This window comes from Scyliorhinus canicula, chromosome 2 (assembly GCF_902713615.1).
Source record: "Scyliorhinus canicula chromosome 2, sScyCan1.1, whole genome shotgun sequence".
Taxonomy (NCBI): Eukaryota; Metazoa; Chordata; class Chondrichthyes; order Carcharhiniformes; family Scyliorhinidae; genus Scyliorhinus; species Scyliorhinus canicula.
This window is the reverse complement of record NC_052147.1, coordinates 55,522,082-55,539,568: the sequence shown is the minus strand read 5'-3', so window position 1 is coordinate 55,539,568 and position 17,487 is coordinate 55,522,082. Positions and strand designations below refer to the sequence as shown.

The window sequence follows — 17,487 nt, the reverse complement described above, 5'->3', positions numbered from 1 at the left end:
AATACCACATTAACCATGAAACTTTCCATCAAAACGTCAGACTGGTTACATTTTTGATTTTTGCTATTTGTGAGGGCCATTTCACTTGGAAGCACACATTTTCAGCCTTATGGCCTTTTACATTACTGTCCCCGGTTACCCAGGAACTATAAAAAACTAATTGTATCCCAAAAGGAGAGAATAGAGGAATATCTAGAGTAGAAAACTATAATAATGAATAATCAGCGTGGAATTTAAAAAGGAAAATTAACTTGACTGAATTTGGAGAGTAGGTAACAGAGAACGTAAACAATGATAATGTTGTACGTGTAATTTATCTGGATTTTCAAAGGACCTTCGATAAAATGTTTCATAATAGAATCATGAATAAGGTCGGAGAATGTGGAGTCAAGGCACAAGTGGTCGAATGGATTGCCAGCTGGCTTCAGGACAGACAGCAGAGAGTGGTAGAAGATGGTAAGAGGTGTCCCACAAGGATCAATGCTGGGATCACTGCTGTTCACAATTTACATTAAAGGTTTGGCCTTCGGAATGAAAACACCATTTTGGAATTTGTGGATGACACTAAATCGGGCTGTGAGGGAATAGTCAATATGAAGAGGATGGAAACAATAAATTACAGGAGGACCTTAATAAACTTGTAGTGTGTGCAATTATTGTCAAATGAAGTTCACCACACATAAATCTGAGGTTGTAATTTTGGTGGGAAGAATAAGGGAGCCACTTATCACGTGAAAGGTGCAAGTCTCAATGGTGTGGCAGAATGAAGTGATCTTGGGAGTACAAATACATCAATCATTGAAATGTACACCACAGGTTAGCAAGCCCTTAAAAAGAAAACCTAACACTAGACAGAGAAGCAGAATTGAAAAGTAGGGAGGTTATGCTAAAACGGTGTTGAATCTTGGTCAGCCCACATTTAAAGTGAATTCCAGTAACCATATTATAAAAAGTATATAGAGGCACTGGCCAGGATGCAGGGGAGATTTACAAGGGCAATACCAAAAATAAGTGGATTATACATATCAGGAAAGTATGAAGAGAGGTCTCCTCTCTTGAAAAAAGGGGAAGAGGCAACCTAATCGAGGTTGAAAATTATGAAAGGTTTTGAGAGATTGGGTGCAGAGAGAATGTTTCCTCTTGAGGACAACAGCATAATATAGAGGCCATCAATAGACAATAGTCACCAAGAAATCCAATCGGGAATTCAGAAGAAACTTTTTCATCCAAAGAGTGATGAGAACGTGGCAAAGAGTGGTTGAAGCAAATAGTATTGATGCATTTGAGGGTAAACTCGTCAAGCAAATTAAGGAAAATGATGATAAATTTAAATGTGGATATATGGAAGGAGGCTCAAGTGGACCATAAACACCTAAAAGGACTGCTTGGACAAAATGATCTGCTTCTGTGCAGTAAATCCCCTGTAATCGCATGTATTGCAGTGTCTCTTATTGCCATTCCAAAATGTCTCATTGTGCCACAATAATTTCTGCATTCAGGTACAAAGACCTATTTAGGGGGTCTAATTTGTCATGCCACATCCAAATCTGTTACAACATGGTACCATACTCCACAATACCTTCAATATCTATAACTCAGATTCTGAATGAACACTGTATTGTCATTGAGAATGGCAATAAAAGAATGAGTAATGGTGGTACCAGTTCCTGCAGTTCGGTACAGTGCTGTGCCAATTTCTTCAAATCACCCAATCCAACAGCAACATTTATACATCTATAAATGGACCATTGTGATCATTTCTAATACAATTCAAACATCTGATTTATCAATACAAAATGGCTTATTGTTGGACAATGGGAGGCCATTGCTGTAGACTTCTTGTCTTGGTATTTGCATCAAATTGAACCTCCCTGTGACAGTTTAATTAAGGGATTCACAATTCAGTTAACAATGCTACATAAAAGATTACATCAGTAGCAGGTGTTGGTCAGTAATTTATTCGAGTTAACATTTCTAAATATCAGTAACGAACAATTGACAGTAGGCAAAACTTACTGACCGATTTAAATGTTATTAAAATCAAATACCTCCTGGATTCCACTAATCTTTACATGTAAGAATGGACTGATAGGAGAAAATGTACTGTCTGAAACTGAAATTCAACTCTGAAGTGTCTTAAGCAGCAGAACATCTCTGACTCAGATTGGGAGTAGTGGAAACCCCATTGGGCAGTAAACTTTAGGAGATTGCCGTGTGTGTTATTTCCCAAATGATTCTCATTTGTGTAACAGTTACATTCCCCTGTGCATATTAAGCCTGAATACAGGACCGATTGGTTAAATTAGTCTCAAATTACACAACAATAAAAGCCAATTAGTGAATATATAAAGCAGAGGTTATTTTGAGACATGTTTGTCCACATAATTTGCTTTTTCAGACGTCTGGGGCATGTACAATCTGTAACACACAATATAACTTGACAGCACATGTATACAAATCTTTCTGGATCTGGAAATCCAGTCAAGTAATCAGAACATGTTATTTGATTGCAAATAAAAAAGTGAAATACTGCAGATGCTGGAAACCCGAAATAAAACAAAATGAATGCTGGAAATATTCAGGCAGCATCTGTGAAGATAGAAATGTGGACCCGAACTTTCATGCTGTTCACGCCAGTGGGGTCGGGGTGGCGGCGAGGGATGCATTGAACGGGAAACCCTTTTGGCTGGACAGCGAGGATAATCCCACCCACTTTAAATGTTTCAGTGTTGGGGCCTTTCAGCAGAAGGTCTGATGACAGATCGTAGGCTTGAAGCATTAATTCTCTTCCCCTCTCCACAGATACTGCCCGACCTACTGGCATTTTCTGTTTTCACTTCACAATATTTGACTTGATATTTTATATCAAAAACTATCCATTCCTTCATGGCACGTTAACACGTTACAGGTCACAGTCCTGTGGAATTCACAAGGCATCATTGTAGCATGCAGCTATGAGTCAGTCTGAGTTAATCTGAATTTCGAAGTGTCTACATTTTCTTCAATAAAATGGAGGAGGTGCAGTATAAATAAGTCATGTGACATCACAGTATTCAAAAATAGCATTCATAGTTGCTAATTAAATGCTATTACTGGCAACCAAATCAACGCCTTTTTCTATTTGATGGACTTCTCCATGCAGATACTATGATATTATTTTTCAAAAAAACAGCTTTGAGTGTCGTTTTTGTACTGCCCTGTGCAGTCATCTCAACAGCTTTCCGAAGTAATTTCAATATTAAAAATGTGTTTTTGTTCTCTGTAACATTTTGCTGTTCTGGTAGCCTGGATCAGGTGTTTTTTTTTATTGGTTTACAGAATGATTTCATAAATTCAGACGTTTAACTAATTAGAATTTTAATATGAAAGTACATTGAACAGTACAGCACATTTATACAGCAAAATTCACAGAGGATCCTTTGTGGTTTATGTGGTTATCAGAAGAACAGAGCTGGTCACTGACTGTTGCTCTGTGTTCTTTTGTGTATCATTTGGTGATAAAGTACAAATTCCCAACCTCACTAAATTAGTTACAATAAAATCATTCTGTCCTTTCACAGCGTAGGACTAGCTCTCCCTGTGAACAGCTACACATTTGTTTTCTACAAGCTTTCAGATTAAAGGCACTGTCCCTTCCCAACACCAATTACTAACGTAACCAATAACAATTATTGATAATATCGGTTCACGGAATAATAGACACAAATCTGACGATATTATAGAGTCAAACAACAGTACGCAAGCCAAGTCTGTTTGGGCAAAAAAAATACATGCAATCAAGACAATTCTTCAGTGTAAGATTAAAAACAAGGAAGGACAAAAGAAAATTTACCTTGTACAGTAAACTGAAAGCAGATATTCACTCGTCTCTTCTTAAAATAGATTAAATATGCAGGAGAATCCAAGCTTACCAGCTGTGTAAGCAGCAACCCTAAGAGACGAGTCCACACCCAGCTTTGTCTTCAATCATCATTCTGTCTACAGGAAGCAGCAGATCTCCCACTTCCTCCCCTTCTAGCAGCTGTAACTTCCCCTCCTCTCTCTCTCTCTCTCTCTTAGCCCTTCTCTATTCCCTGTGCTCCCTTCCTTACAACTATTGTTCCCAGCAGTTTAATACTTGCTCTTCTGAAGAGATTCCACTGCTTGCAATGCCCTGGGTTGCTCTCTGAGCTTCTGTTGAAGCACGAGTTGAAGTAATGGGGGATTTAATCTCATACTGGAATATTAAACAGAAGAAGAAGAAATCACTCTGAGGCCTTGCTTCCCCCTTCCCCCACGAACAGAAACCTCTATGTGACTTTTATTTTCTTCCCAGCTGATGGCATGAATGGGGTGTTCCCTGATCCCGGCTACCAGCGGAGCATTAGCAACAAAGGCTGCCCGTCTTAAAACTCAAAGTTATCGTACAATGCTATTCATTTTCACCCAATCTAGTTCTTTTATGCCAGATTTTTGTTTGCAATGTTCCTGTGAGGGACCCAGTGGACTTTAAAATAAAATGGATTTCCCCAGTGCTACCATGGTAACAGTCAATGACTGATTTCCTGTGTTTATGTAAATGTAGCAATGCCGCTGTCTGTGCACAGAGAACAGTAATCAGAACCTAATCCTCAGTGGTTAGAAACAGGAATCTTTTTCTTCATTTGCTCCAAGTATGCATCTATGCTATTAAGAAGGATGTGATTTGTTCAAAAGCAAAACGCCAGTCTTGACAGGTACTGATATGAGTACAAATATGTTCTTTCCTTTAAATGTCTCATTCACTTGTTACCTCGCCCAATAATGATTCCTGAAGTGTGACAATTGAGGATTTACTGTTGATCTCTGTGCCCCAGTGATCTCTAAACATTGTGCACTATATAGAGTATTCACCAGTAATTCACCCTGCACATGAGAAGCCAGATTTAAATTTGTTACTAGTGTTCATTTTTTGGTGACCATCAACAATGATTTCCACCTGTAATTATGATGATCCTTATTTACATTTCTATCACAGTGAGATAACAATGTTACGTTTCCAATGTGTGCGTCACATTGTTTTGCATTAACAACCATGAATATTCCTTTACATGACCCCTCACATATGCCAAAAACCCACTGCATTTGGGATGTTCTAGGGGCAGCATGATGGTGCAGTGGTCAGCACTGCTGCCTCACGACGCCAAAGACCGGGTTCAATCCCGGTCCCGGGTCACTGTCCGTGTGGAGTTTCTACATTCTGTGTGTGGTTCTCAGCCCCACAACCCAAAAAGATGTGCAGGGTAGGTAAATTAGCCACTCTTTTGTGGTCCCCCAACAAAACAGAAGAAAGGAAAACAAACTGAGGGACAAAGCAAAAAAGGGCTGCTCCTGTTAGGGGCACTGCCCGAACATAACAAAGATCAACGGAAATTTAAAAAAACATCAAATAAGAGTGCAGTTAAAGGGGTCAATAAAGGACCCCAACCCATGTGGTGCCCAGGGGCACAGAAGGCCTTGATGGTGCCCGTGGACACCGCATGCTCCCTTTCCAGGGACACCCGGCCGTGAATGTAGCCGCTGAAGAGGGGCAGACAGTCTGGCCGGACGACCCCCTCAGTTGCCCGCTGCCTGGACCTATAAATGGCATGCTTTGCCAGGCCCAGGAGCAGGTTCACAAGGATGTCTTCCGCCTTCCCCGCACCGGGTGCCCGTAGTTTAGGAGCGTGGGCTGAAGTACAAACAAAACTCCAGCAAATGATTGGTTAGAAAACTAAAAAAGGGAGTGCAGCCTAAAACATGTAACATCGACATGGTCCACGGACTCCACAAGGCCGCAAAGTTGGCAGGCTTCTTGGGAGTCCGTTAACCGGTGCAATCGGTGATTGTGCGGCACTACTGCATGCAACACCCTCCACCCCAGGTTTCAAGATTGAGGGGGTCTGGGGGGGGACTCCTCCATAGAGGGACCTCCAGTGGGGACCTCCGCCGCCGGACTGCAACAAGGCATGACATGGTGTTTCCGGACGATGGGAGAGGGTAAGGAGGTGAAGGGTGTGCAGCAGCAGCCCATACAGGAAACCCCTCCGCGCAGTGCAAAAAGGCACGAAGGGTATTTCCGAGAGGTGGCTAGGATTGTGGAGTACCAGCCCCCAAGGGAGGTTTTGGGGCCTGGGACCAATGTGGAATTGCATCCGGGCAGAGGTTCGCCTAGACGGGATACCACCACACACCTACGTGTCCTCCAAACCACATGTGCCTTCGGGTCCTAGCACAACCGTTTTGAGGTTAGGTGCATTGGCCATGCTAAATTGCCCCTTAATTGGAAAAAAAATTAAGTACTCTAAATTTATAAACAAAATAAATTTGTTTGGAATGGTCCAAAGAGCTGTAAAAAAAAGAATTACTTTTGAAGTGTCATATCACTGTTGTTGCATGGACAAGAACAGCAAGATCTGAATGGGATTAATGACCAGAACGTTGAGCAGGGAATCAGAACTTTCTACTCAGAGTAATGTTGTGGGATCTTTGATCCACCTGTAAAAGCTGCCAGGGTCTCAATTTAATGTCTTACTTGAGAGATGGCACTTTCAGCAATGAAGCACTCCCTCAGCACTGCTCTGAACTAGTTCATTGCTTTAGATATAGTTCTGATTATCAAGGTGGGGCTAATGGTAAATCTGAGCTGCCCAAATCCCAACGGGAAATTTTAAACAGCTGCCAAAACAGTTTTTGCAATTTGTGTAGTATGAGGAGAGGTTTCAAACTCAGGAAATTATGTCCCTGGCTAATTGTGAATGATGTTATTGTAAAATAAATGTTTATTATGAAATAAAGAAAATAGAGTTATACAAAAACAGACAAATGGCTTCACACAGTAAACAGTACTTAAAAACAGTTCCAAAAGAATTAACTGTCCTCAAGAGTTAAACTGTCCCTTTTCTGTTCAGTAACTGTCCTTATAGATTTAAACATCTATGGAATTCCAGTAATTGTTACCACACAATGTCTTTATTTTCTCTTGGGGTGTCCTCTGAGGCTGACAACAGCTATTTCTTCAGGTCTGATTTTGTCCACACTGTTTTCTGGAAGTTCTGGCCAACTGTCTTCTGGGAGATCAAAGCAGCAACCCCCTCCCTCACATTGACTTCAGTATTTCCGTAAATACATTCTTTCCCATTGATCTCTCCATTGTCTCACCCAGTCCTTTGAGAAATATTTTCTTCCCAGAATTGATTACATTTATTTCTTTAGAAAAAAGAAACTTACCCTATCTTCAATTATTTACACCTTTTTTACAACCTGCATATATATCCCCCTTTGAACTAAAACAACACATTCTAAACTACTACCCTGGTATTTACATTCAAGATTATCCCATCATTGCCATATGTAAAATCCTGATTAAAATTCCTCTTGGTTCATTAACATACCCAAACCAATTCTTACTGTTGATTTAGACTCTTACAGTCACTGTCTCTCACTCCAATTACCATACTTACAACACCCCAACAGCTTGTCTTCCAGTACATAAGACATAGGACAATTATATTACCGATAGCAAAATATTATTTTTTGGTTCCTTGACATCATTTATATAAAATTTCCTTTGTAACATCAGCAAGCTATCAATTTTGATTAGATTCTGGGACCAAGCATATTTCAGTCAGGTTTCCATCCCATAATGGCTGCAATCTGGAGTCTTCCATATGTATGCTCACAGATGCTTTGGGAATACATTACCATATATTAAAATAGTACAATGGTTTTCGAACCTCTACCATCTTGACTTCAGATAGAATCATAGAATCCCTAGAGTGCAGACGGAGGCCATTCAACCCATCGAGTATGCACAGACCCTCCGAAAGAGCACTCCACCTAAGTCCACTCCCCCACCCACCTCACCCTATCCCCGTAACCCCATAACACTAAGAGACAATTTAGCATGGCCAGTCCATCTAACCTGCACATCTTTGGACTGTGGGAGGAAGCCAGAGTACCTGGAGGAAACCCATGCTTTGTTGATGTTTTACAGGCTTTGGAGTGTAAGGGGCGAGTTACTAACGGCAAAATTCTCAGCTTCTGCTGACCTATGTAGCTGGTCCAGTTAGGTTTATGTTCCATTTGAACTGTCAGGATGTTAGTGGTGTGATATACAGAGGTGGTAATGCCAGTGAAGGTCAAGGGGAAGCAGTTTGACTCCCTCTTGTTGGATCAATGTTGTTTGCCACTCGTCCAGCTCAAGCCTGAAGATTGTTCAGATTTTGCTGTGTGCCAACATGAGAAAACTTCAGTATTTGAGGAATTGTGAATAGAACTGACAACTGTATAATCATCAGTGAACATCCCCACTTCTGACTTTGTGATGTAGAGAAGGTCATTGATGAAGCAGCTGAAGATGTTTGGGCCCAGAACAATACTTGAGGAACTCCTGCTGCAATATCCTGGAGTTGAAATAATTGGCCTCCAACAACCACAACCATCTTTCTTAGTGCTAAGTATGACTCGTACCAATTGGGAGTCTTCCCGTTGACTCCCATTGGCTTTAGTTTTGCTTGGATTCTTTGATGCCACAATTAGTCAATTGCAGCCTCAATGTCAAGGGTAGCCAATCCCTGGAGTTCAACTCTTTTTTTTATGCTTTTACCAAGTAATGAGATCTGGAGCTGAGCAGCCCGGCAGGATAAAAACTGAACAGGTGTTGCTGTATAAACTCTGTTTGGTAGCCCTGTCATGAGCCCTTCCATCACTCTGCTGATGATTGGAAGTAGACTGAGAGGGCTGTAAATTGCTAATTTATACAAGATTAGTTTGGATTGGATTTTCCCTGCTTCTTGTGAACAACTCATACCTGAGCAATTTTCCATAATGTCAGGTAGATGTCTTTGCTGGAACAGCTTAGCCAGGAGTGCGGTTAGTTCTAGAGCAAAAGTCTTCAGTACTACAGGTGGGATGTTGTGCCTTTACTCTATCCAGTGCACTCTGTTGTTTCTTGATATCACGTGGAGTGAATCAAATTGGCTCCTGTGATGGTGGTGCTTCAGGAATTGGATCATTCACTTAGCACTTCTTGCCAAGCAGAACACAGTCTTTGGCCAATCCATTGGCCACCAGCCAACCAATCAAATCAAATTCTTTGGATTGCTCGGGTGTCATAAAGTCTGAGTTCTTCTGCTCAAAATCTAAATCTTCATAGCACAGTTTGCTTTTTTGAAACTTTTGAATTCTTCACTTACTCTCAACTTAAAGATATATGTCCATTAACTATCCATGGATCAAAAATGATAATGACAGAGTAAAAGAAAGGAAATAAGGCAATCAACAGGTAGGCCCTTACAGGAGACAAAAACATTAGTCAGAACTAAGTTGGTAAATGTACACATCTGAGTGTTGAAATAAACAGTTGTGCAGTACTCTAGGGTTGTGTCTCATACACGGGTCTGCAGCCTCCAAGGGATCTGTAAGCAGATTTCAGGAGGGCTGACAAAAATAATCAATCTGGCTTGTGCATTCTTCCCAACATTTCTCTGTGAAAAAACATACTGTTGGTGCGATTCTTCAGCCTCGCTCGAGTGCAACGAGGCCGGTGAATAGCGGGAGAGGCCAAAAATGAGAACCACGCCATACACCAAACAGTTTGCTATGCAACCTGCCCACTCCCCTTGGCGAAATCGGGATCTCGCTGCAGTATAGCGAGAAACCAATTATCACCACATAAGCCCTATTTCCATACAATTAACGAGAGCCAGCCCATATACGTGGCCTCCCATCATTCACCGACCTCCTCAGCAAGTGGTCACGCTGGCGCCGATTAGTACTCCTTTTTAAATGTGAACTTGGCAGAAGGGCTTCTGTGGGGAGTGATGCGCAATCAATAACTACTGAAACGAGGATGTAGTCCAAATTGAAGGCTTTAATCAACAAGATGTTTCCCCAGCAGCTCGAGTACCGAAAAAGGCAGGCTGCTGGGAAACACTGGCTCTTATACTCCGCCTCACTGGGCGGAGCTACCTTACGCTCATACGAAAGATGCAGCAGTCTCGGGCCCAACAGAAATCAGCATACGACGCTCATGCCACGGATCTCCCCGAGCTGGTCCCAACTGATCATGTTCGTGTACAGCTGCCTGACGGTGGCTGGTCCGCCAGAGCTGTGGTGGTCAAGCTAATGGCCCCGAGATCGTTCCTCGTCCGTATGGCTGATGGCTCCTTCCTGCGACGCAACAGACGGGCGCTGCGCAGAGTTCCACGCCCACCACCCAACCGTGATGTCCCACCTCACACAATGCTTCCTCCGGACGTGCCCTACCACGACGCCACCGATCTACCAGCAATCCTGCCGACCTCTACGACCACCTCATTGGCGGCAGTCCCGCCTATCCAAGTGCAGGTGGCCCCTGATCCACCCTTGAGGCGGTCAACCAGAATTCGTCGCCCGCTACAAAGACTAAACTTATAGACCAGGGTGGGCAAACTACGGCCCGCGGGCCCACCAAGATCAAGTCATTAAACATTTTTTTTTTTAATTTTAAGGTTAATGGGGGGGGGATGTTGGGTTACTGGTACAGGGTGGATACGTTGACTTGAGTAGGGTGATCATTGCTCAGCACAACATGTGTTTCATGTGAAGTTTCTACTTTAAAATATTAATTAATAAAAATTAATTGCTTTTTTTTCTTTAAACTGAGTTACTTTGTTTTTCAAATAAATGTGTTTCATGTAAAGTTTCTACTTTAAAATATTAATTAATAAAAATTAATTGCTTTTTTTTATTTAAAAACCTTTTATTTTGGCTATTTTGAATATTAATTATTTTACTTAATATACTATGCGGCCCTTTAAAATTGTGAATTTCTGAATGTGGCCCTTGCATGGAAAAGTTTGCCCACCCCTGTTATAGACTGAACGTTTGCATAGTTTTGTTACCTCATCGTTTTGACCTCTGTAAATATCATTTTTTACCATTTTGTCTGCCCTATATCTACACTAGCGACACCTTCTTATGTATATAAGTTCATTTTAGCACATTCTGTATATAGTCACGCACATATACACATCCACAAGCACATGCGTGTTAATATTTATTATCTGAACACAGCAATATATAAAAAAAGGGGGAGATGTCATAATATACATCTATGAATATAATGGAGTGCAGACAGGCAATGATTGACACACAGGATGACCAGTAAGCACACAGAACAGAGCAGCCAATCACCAGACAGGACACGACCACTATAAAGCCAGAGGGCACCAGTTTTCCCGCTCTCTCGGGACCCAGCCTCTGAGATAGTCAGAGCTCGTGAGCTAGCCAGTGCAAACACCATGTGGTAGCTAGTAAGTCTAGTCAGGCTAGCATCAGGTCTCCAGTCAAGTCAGCATAGTATCAACCCACAGTTGAACATGTATAATAGTTTAGATGTTAAATAAAATCGTGTTGCATCTCATCAAGTGTTGGAAGTCTGTCTCTCGCTACACTGCATCAAGTGCAGTCCACATCGGCCCAGCCTGCCCAACACATCAGCACCCGCTCCTTTATTGGCCAAAATCAAAGACAGTGATCAGAGCCCTGTCGAACTATTGGATCAAAGGTTGACCACCCCAAAGAGCGCGAAATCCCAGAGGGATAAAAGAGAACACAGCCACGTGTTCTGTCTCTTTTGAATCCGGCCTGTGCCAACCCTATCATAGCAGGAACAGCCAGCCAAGTTCAAGACCAACGATCTCTACCTGACGGATGAGCCCAGTAGAGACAGAGCCACTTTCTTCAAACCATCCAAGTGAAATCCAGATAAAGGCCTTATCCATTTGCACAGTGCCGGTCGCCCTGAAGTTAAGTATAGGTTATTGTAGCTGATAGATGTAGTTTAACTCATAGTAGATATTGTGTTTCCATGTTTAGACAACTCTTGTGTATGTAAATAAACCATCTTTTGAACTAACTAACTGGTTGTGTGGTCATTTGATCGATATAAAGGAAAGGCTTGTTCTTCACCGAGATAACTAAATAATACCAACATTATTGGCGACCTCTGACAGGACTCGATTAGAAATGACTTTGTCACTCCGAGAGAACCCACAAACTTTGAATTCAATTGCGAGAACGAGGAAGAACCACAAGTGCAAGTCCCATATTGACCAAATACCCGAATTTCGGAAGTGTGTACTAACCTGCATGCGTACCTAACAGGAAGAGTAAGGTAAACGCGTTAGAATTGTGTACAACTATCGAGGGATTGTGAGCCAGAAAATAGCTTAAGCCATACCCACTGTTCAAATTGCTGCCTTATTCCCCTGTTCCAAATTAAAAGTAGAGAAAGAGATTAGAGAAGTAATGGCCACTGACGCAATGGAAAGATTGATGAGTCCACAGGAACCCGAGGTCGCAGCGACCAACAGAGCAGAGCAATGCCCCATGTGGGAGGAAGAGTTAAGGAAATACTTAAAGGGGAAAGGATGGCCCCTTTGGTCGAAGTTTTGCACTAATGATGAGTCAGGTCCAGGAAAGATAGGACAAACTTGGTGGGAGAACCTAAGCGAGGTCCACAAGAAAAATGTAGAGAAAGTCAGAAAGCCGATGGCAATAATGTCCTGTTTGGCACAGTTGCGAGGCACAGAGGAGGTCATGAAGAGTCTCCGTAGGCAGTTAATTGAGAAGGAAGAAAAGAACGAGGGAAACAGTAACGAAAGCGAGATAACTGAGCAACTCTGGGAAAAGTTAGCAGCTAAGGATAAGGAAATGGCTGATGTAAAACGTGAACATCAATCTTGTCAAGTTCACCTTAGTACCTTCCAGACCCAGTACGATAAATCCTACCAAGATACACAGCGCGCAGTCCTGGTAAGAGAAGAAACAGAACAGCAGGTCGCGCAGCTAACTAGAAAATGCGCAGATTTAAAAGCAGCTTTGAGAGCGCTCCACAGCTCCATTAAGGAACAGAGGCAGAGTACCGTTGACCATGCTAAATGCCGACAGAAGGTAGGAAATTTACAGTCATTACTCTCAGTACAGAATGACTTCAGGTACACTTTCAGGCAGGATTTAGATGAGGAAGATGCTCCTGATTGGCAAGAGTCAAACAAAAGCGCCAAAAGATACGTAGAAGACGCGGGAAATCAAAATCGAGCCCCTCACGCCCCAAAAAGAAAAGCACACGCAGCACCGACTGCGCAGGCAGCACACACCCCCACTCACAATTCGACCCCCGTGAATCCGGTTACCACACAACGCACGTCATCGGATCAGGATGAGCCTGATATTGTTTACACTACCCCACTATCCATAACCCAATTAAGAGAAGCTTGCATGAAAATTAGTCCATTCCAGCCCACCACAGACCCACACAGCTTCTTTGAGGCGCGCGCCAACAAAAAGTTATGTGCGGCCTAGATGAGAGGGAGGAAGTAAAGCTAATAGTTATGAGCCTTAGTCAGTCCGTAAGATCAGCCTTGCCTGAACCCCAAAATGTAGAAGGAGGAACCCTACAGGAAATGCAAACAGCCATATTTGATGCCATCGGGTATAACAAAGGAGCTCCAGTTGAGGGTTCAAATCACTGCAGGCAAAAGAAGGGAGAACATCCCACCTCATTTGCTGGTCGCCTATGGATTCATTTCATGGCAGTCTGTGGACAATTGAACCGCGCACACCTAATTGAGGAGGACACCACTAAATGGTCCCGCACCTTAGTCTCGCATGCCACAGACGCAGGTCAAAAGGCTTGTGTAAACTACGACCCCGCAGACCACACATACAATGAAGTTTGGGTATTGAAACAACTTTATAGAGCATGGGAACAAACCCTACATCGACAGACAGATCAGGACGATATAGAAGCAAACATGCACCCAGTTAGGACTAGCCGAACCAGCAACGATACCAACAACCAAACCCCCCCCCCCCACCCCCCCCCCCCACCCCCCCCCCCCCCCCCCCCGCACCTAGGAACATTGTTAAGCCCATGCATAATGTCAGCGCCCGTTCAGATGACGTAGCGTTTAACTCCACAGATTGACGGTGTTCGGACTCCCCAACTTGGGTCTGTGACACACGCTGGGACAAATCAGGCAGACCAGTAGTTACAGGCAGTCTGGGGACATACAGCCGGTTTTCTTGGGGACACAGGAGGACCCCGCACCACTTTGAACTCCTCCACCATGTTTCAATAGGACAAATGGCCCACCCCAGATACCATCACCCTGAGTGGATTCACAGGCCACATTCAACAAGGATATATCACAGCTCCCGTACCCATCCAGATAGGGAACATTAGCACCAAACACCCCGTTGTTTTAGTTGACTTACCCCAAACCGCAGAGCACATTTTAGGCATTGATTTTATGAGCTCCCATAACCTTTTCTTTGACACAGTAAACAAATGTGTATGGCGAATGGACAAAACAGCTAGGGCTCCCCCTATGCTCACAGTAGGCGATTATGAAAACAGGATTTTCTCAGTAGGGGACTATTGGTTTAATCTGCAAACAATTAGTACAGACCAGACCATTAGAGAGGTCCTCAGGAATCACAAAGCTTCGTTCACACAACACAAACATGACTGTGGGAAGATCGCAGGTACAATAAGGATTTCAGGTCCCGATCCAAAGTCGCAAAAGCAATACGGTTTCCCACAGTAAGCCGAGGGTGAGATTTCGAAGGTTATTAACAGTTTGTTAGACCAAGGAGTTATTCAACCTGTAGCTTCCACAAATAATGCCCCAATTTGGACGGTAAAAAAGACTGATGGTTCATGCCGACTAACAATCGTCTACCGAAACTTAATAAGGTAACCCCTTTAGCAGCCCCCACTGTTGCCACGGGTCCCGCAACCATACTCAATCAGGGAGTACAGGCAAAATATTTCACAGTGCTGGACATCAGCAATGGCTTTTGGTCCATGCCATTAGACAGGGCCTGTCAGTATAAGTTCGCATTTACGTTTCAAGGGCAGCAGTACACTTGGACATGCCTCCCACAAGGATTCCATAACTCCCCCTCCATTTTCCACCGACGATTTGCCAATGGACTTTCTAAATTTTCCCGACCCGAATGCCTCATGCAATATGTGGACGATCTGCTCTTGCAAACGGACACAAAAGAGGAACACGTAGAGCTCTTATCTGAATTACTAGGCCTACTGCAATCAATCGGATGTAAGGGAAACCCCCAAAAGGCCCAGATTTTAAAGGAAAAGATTCTTTATTTAGGCACCATCATCACCCATGGGAAGAGAGAAATTGAGCAAAAACGGATCGGGTCCATCGTCAAATTGCCCCTGCCCCAAAATCTCACTGCACTCCGGTCATTCCTAGGTTTGGTAGGATATTGCAGAAATTATATAGACGGTTTTGCCACCAAAGCAGCCCCACGCTCAGAGCTCCTTAAAAAGAACGGCCCATGGGAATGGCTTCTGCAGCACACAGACGCCATTGATGATTTAAAATGCATCCTAGGCACAGCCCCCGCTTTACAAGTTCTAGACCCAGACTTGCCCTATGCCATAGAAGTAGCAACCACCGAACCCTATTAGCAGTACTCCTGCAAGAATGACACGATCACGTAGGACTCGTAGCCTATGCCTCAAGAGTATTAGACCCTCGCGAGCAAGGAATCTCAGCCTGCGAACGGCACTTGCTTGCAGTCTTTTGGGCAGTACAGTACTTTGTGTACATCACAGGCCTCAATCCAGTCACAATCTTGACCGAGCACACCCCACGCAACTATTACTAGGTGGTAAATTAAAGGACGGTTCAGTCAGCCAAATCAGAGCAGCTCGCTGGACACTACTGTTACAAGGCAGAGACATTACAGTAAAACTCACCAAGACCCACACATTCCTGGCCGATAATCTCCAATATGCAGGGACCCCACATGAGTGCCAGATCGTAGCAGCCCAACACCACACAGGACCCATTAGCCCAAAGTCACTACACCCATGAGCAGGCAGTAAGACACAGAATTCCCAACCCACAGTGGGTACTTAAAAAATTTATGTAGACAGTTCCTCCACAATCGAAAATGGAGTCAGAATAACTGGTTGTGGAATTTACATAGAAGATGCGCAGGGACGCCCATTAGAAGAGATCTCTTTAAAATTGCCCGGCCACCTAGGTTCACAAGCAGCAGAATACGCAGCCATAGGCTATGTAATTCAGCACCCCGACTCTTTTCCAACCTCCGCAGACATACACTCGGACAGCCTGTGTCTGTGCAATAGTTTAACAGAATTCCTGCCCCTGTGGGAATCTCGAAGTTTTGTTTCAGCCAATTGAAAACCCCTACCCTCTGCCCACCGTTGTTAAAGCACATTCTCAAGACAGCCTCAGACCGCACATACGGTATTATTAAAGTAAGAAGCCATCATCTCTCCTCCCCACCCGGTAATGTAAAGGCAGACGCCTTAGCCAAAGCAGGATTATGCCATGGTCACTTCTGGCAGCCACCCGAAAGCGAACCGATACACTCAGACCAGGTTTCCCAGACCAATATTGAGAATCTATCTCAAGCCCAAAAAGCAGACACCCTCAAACAGGTTTTAGATGGCACCTTCCGAGCCCCCTATGATAAATGGAAGGATGCACTGACTGTACAGAACAGCATAGTTTTAAAAAACAGAATTTATGTGGTCCCTACCCAGGACAGAAACCAGCTCATTTACCAATTTCATGACGGACACGGACATCAGGGGATAGACAATACCATTGGCCATTTAACACCTTTGTGTTGGTGGCCCAATTTAAAAAGCGATGTAACCTATTATGTCGAGAATTGCCTTATCTGTGCTCAGAACAATCCTGAACGTTACTCAAAGAAAGGACAATTATGTCACACCCTACCTGTTAACGGCCCTTGGACAAACTTGCAAATCGATTACATTGACCCCCTTCCCCCTTGCAGAAATTGTTTCAAGTACGTGCTGGTTGTAATTGACACCTTTACTAAATGGGTCGAAGCATTTCCCTCACGGACAAACACAGCAAAGGCCACCGCTAACATTTTGATCCAACAGATATTCACACGCTGGGGTCTCCCCCGCAGCATTGAGTCAGACCAAGGTTCCCACTTCACCGGCAGAGTCATGCAAAATGTTTTAACGATTTTTGGGATCAGGTAGAAATTCCATATAGCATATCATCCCCAATCCAGTGGCATTGTTGAGAGAAAGAATCGACCTTTAAAAGCGACCATTAGGAAGATGGTGCAACAGAACAATACCACGTGGGACATGGTCCTCCCATTTGCTCCCATGTTTATTCGGAAGACCGTTTCCAGTTTAACAGGTTTCATCCCCCACACTCTCATGACCGGACGGCCCATGAAGAGTATTGAATATTTATTAGGCCTTGATCTGGAAAGCCCTACAGTAACCGCCCTCACCCACGAAAACGCAGTCCAACACTGCGGGGCAGCATGGTAGCATTGTGGATAGCATAATTGCTTCACAGCTCCTTTGGCAGGCCTTAGTTTCACCTTCTTTACTCTCTCTTTGGTTGTGGTATAAAGAATGCATGTTGCCACATTCTGTAAGCT

The 17,487-nt window shown here is 43.5% G+C and overlaps 1 protein-coding gene and 1 long non-coding RNA gene across 4 annotated transcripts in view; one reads left to right on the top strand and one right to left on the bottom strand.

Moving 5' to 3' along the window:
- Nucleotides 1-3,821, top strand: part of LOC119953951 — a 65,415-nt gene extending 61,594 nt beyond the window's left edge. The window contains exon 3 of the long non-coding RNA XR_005458148.1: nucleotides 359-3,821. This is a non-coding gene — a long non-coding RNA (uncharacterized LOC119953951). The remainder of the gene's footprint in view (nucleotides 1-358) is intronic.
- The window catches only part of LOC119953937 (guanine nucleotide-binding protein G(I)/G(S)/G(O) subunit gamma-2), a 97,031-nt gene extending 92,571 nt beyond the window's left edge, over nucleotides 1-4,460 (bottom strand). The window contains exon 1 of one of the 3 annotated variants that reach the window (XM_038778657.1): nucleotides 3,833-4,460. The gene's annotated coding sequence lies outside the window, so the exon portion shown is untranslated. The remainder of the gene's footprint in view (nucleotides 1-3,832) is intronic. The other 2 variants (XM_038778649.1, XM_038778641.1) reach the window with 2 other exon arrangements.
- Nucleotides 4,461-17,487: the final 13,027 nt, after the last annotated feature.